This window comes from Pelecanus crispus, unplaced genomic scaffold, assembly GCF_030463565.1.
Source record: "Pelecanus crispus isolate bPelCri1 unplaced genomic scaffold, bPelCri1.pri SCAFFOLD_363, whole genome shotgun sequence".
NCBI lineage: Eukaryota > Metazoa > Chordata > Aves > Pelecaniformes > Pelecanidae > Pelecanus > Pelecanus crispus.
Window position 1 is genome coordinate 1 of NW_027461430.1, and position 3,306 is coordinate 3,306.

Consider the following 3,306-nt stretch of genomic DNA (forward strand, 5'->3'; position numbering starts at 1 on the left):
CGAGTGTGTGTGTGCCGGTACCGAGTGTGCGTGTGTGCCCGGTACCGAGTGTGTGTGTGCCGGTACCGAGTGTGTGTGTGCCCCGGTACCGAGTGTGTGTGTGCCGGTTACCGAGTGTGTGTGTGCCCCGGTACCGAGTGTGACGGTGGTGCCCCCGGTACCGAGTGTGTGTGGTGCCGGTACCGAGTGTGTGTGTGCCCCGGTACCGAGTGTGTGTGTGCCCCGGTACCGAGTGTGTGTGTGTGCCTCGGTACCGAGTGTGTGTGTGCCCCGGTACCGAGTGTGTGTGCTGTGCCCCGGTACCGAGTGTGTGTGTGCCCGGTACCGAGTGTGTGTGTGCCCCGGTACCGAGTGTGTGTGTGCCCCGGGTACCGAGTGTGTGTGTGCCGGTACCGAGTGTGTGTGTGCCCCGGTACCGATGTGTGCGTGTGCCGGTACCGAGTGTGTGTGTGCCGGTACCGAGTGTGCGTGTGCCCCGGTACCGAGTGTGTGTGTGCCCGGTACCGAGTGTGTGTGTGCCCGGTACCGAGTGTGTGTGTGCCCCGGTACCGAGTGTGTGTGTGCCCGGTACCGAGTGTGTGTGTGCCCGGTACCGAGTGTGTGTGTGCCCCGGGTACCGAGTGTGTGTGTGCCCCGGTACCGAGTGTGTGTGTGCCCCGGTACCGAGTGTGTGTGCCCCGGTACCGAGTGTGTGTGTGCCCCGGGTACCGAGTGTGTGTGTGCCCCGGTACCGAGTGTGTCGTGTGCCCGGTACCGAGTGTGTGTGCCCCGGTACCGAGTGTGTGTGTGCCGGTACCGAGTGTGTGTGCCCCGGTGCCCGGTCGGTGCCCGGTACCGAGTGTGTGTGTGCCGGTACCGAGTGCCCCCCGAGTGTGTGTGTGCCCCGGTACCGAGTGTGCGTGTGCCCCGGTACCGAGTGTGGTGTGCCCCGGTACCGAGTGTGTGTGTGCCGGTACCGAGTGTGTGTGTGCCCCGGTACCGAGTGTGCGTGTGCCCGTCGGTACCGAGTGTGTGTGTGCCCCGGTACCGAGTGTGCGTGTGCCCCGGTACCGAGTGTGCGTGTGCCCCGGTACCGTGTGTGTGTGCCGGTACCGGTGTGTGTGTGCCCCGGTACCGAGTGTGCGTGTGCCCCGGTTACCGAGTGTGTGTGTGCCCGGTACCGAGGTGTGTGTGCCGGTACCGAGTGTGCGTGTGCCCCGGTACCGAGTGTGTGTGTGCCCCGGTACCGAGTGTGTGTGTGCCCGGTACCGAGTGTGTGTGTGCCGGTACCGAGTGTGCTGTGTGCCCCGGTACCGAGTGTGCGTGTGCCCCGGTACCGAGTGTGTGTGTGCCTGGTACCGAGTGTGTGTGTGCCCCGGTACCGAGTGTGTGTGTGCCCGGTACCGAGTGTGCGTGTTGCCCCGGTACCGAGTGTGTGTGTGCCCGGTACCGAGTGTGGTGTGTGCCGGTACCGAGTGTGTGTGTGCCCGTACCGAGTGTGCGTGTGCCCCGGTACCGAGTGTGTGTGTGCCGGTACCGAGTGTGTGTGTGCCCGGTCCCGAGTGTGTGTGTGCCCGGTACCGAGTGTGTGTGTGCCGGGTACCGAGTGTGTGTGTGCCCGGTACCGAGTGTGTGTGTGCCCCGGTACCGAGTGTGTGTGTGCCGGTACCGAGTGTGTGTGTGCCCCGGTACCGAGTGTGCGTGTGCCCCGGTACCGAGTGTGGTGTGTGCCCGGTACCGAGTGTGTGTGTGCCCCGGTACCGAGTGTGCGTGTGCCCCGGTACCGAGTGTGCGTGTGCCCCGGTACCGAGTGTGGTGTGTGCCGGTACCGAGTGTGTGTGTGCCCCGGTACCGAGTGTGCGTCCGTTCCGAGGTGTGTGCCGGTACCGAGTGTGCGTGTGCCCCGAGTGTGCCGGTACCGAGTGTGCGTGTGCCCGGTACCGAGTGTGTCGTGTGCCCCGGTACCGAGTGTGTGTGTGCCCCGGTACCGAGTGTGTGTGTGCCCGGTACCGAGTGTGTGTGTGCCCCCGGTACCGAGTGTGTGTGTGCCCTGGTACCGAGTGTGTGTGTGCCGGTACCGAGTGTGTGTGTGCCCCGGTACCGAGTGTGTGTGTGCCCCGGTACCGAGTGTGCGTGTGCCGGTACCGAGTGTGTGTGTGCCGGTACCGAGTGTGCGTGTGCCCCGGTACCGAGTGTGCGTGTGCCCCGGTACCGAGTGTGTGTGTGCCCCGGTACCGAGTGTGCGTGTGCCGGTACCGAGTGTGCGTGTGCCCCGGTACCGAGTGTGTGTGTGCCCCGGTACCGAGTGTGTGTGTGCCGGTACCGAGTGTGTGTGTGCCCCGGTACCGAGTGTGTGTGTGCCGGTACCGTGTGTGTATGTGCCGGTACCGAGTGTGTGTGTGCCGGTACCGAGTGTGTGTGTGCCCCGGTACCGAGTGTGTGTGTGCCCCGGTACCGAGTGTGTGTGTGCCGGTACCGAGTGTGTGTGTGCCCCGGTACCGAGTGTGTGTGTGCCGGTACCGAGTGTGTGTGTGCCGCGGTACCGAGTGTGTGTGCCCCGGGTACCGAGTGTGTGTGTGCCGGTACCAACTGTCCGTGCGTGATACCGGCTGTATCCTGGTCCGTCCGTGCCTAATCCCTAATCCCAAAATATGCCGGATGCAGGATGTGGCCCCGCTGGGCAGAGCCGGGGCTGGGGGGGGGACTGCGGATCCGGCCCCCCCGGCGCAGTCCGGAGGGCTTCGCCCTGGAGACGGGGCCATGGCGGGGTCCGGTGTGGGGGGGGGTCCCCCCAAAACTGGCAGCTGGGTCCAATCGCCGGCCCCGCAGCTGGCCCCCGCCGGCCGGTTCGATGCCATAAAACCCGCAGCCCCTGTGGGAGGAGACCGGGGGGGCACGGCGGCAGTGCCGGAGCCAGCCGGCACGGCGCGGGGGTCCCGGTGGCCGTGGGTAAGAAGGGACGGGGTGGGGTGTGGACCCCGTCCTGGGGTGACCCCCATCTTGGGGGGCTGCCTGTGGGGTCTGGGGGCGATCCTTGCCCGTGTCACCGGGGCGGCATGTGCCGGGCATCCACGCGGCCAGGGGGTCTGCTCCGCCGGTAACGCAGATCGCCCTTTGCCAAAGCCGCCGGTGCAGCGCGGCACAGCCGGAGGACGGTGCGGCATGGCCGGGGGGCTGCGGCTGCTCGGCTGGTCCCTGGTTTCCCTGCTGCTCCGGGCGGCTGCGGTGGAAGCAGCCACCGGGTGAGTCCTCCGTGCCGGTGGCTGCGCCGCGTCCCCGTGCCGGCACCCAGGATGGGGCCCGGCAACGCTGGCCGCAGCCTGAGGG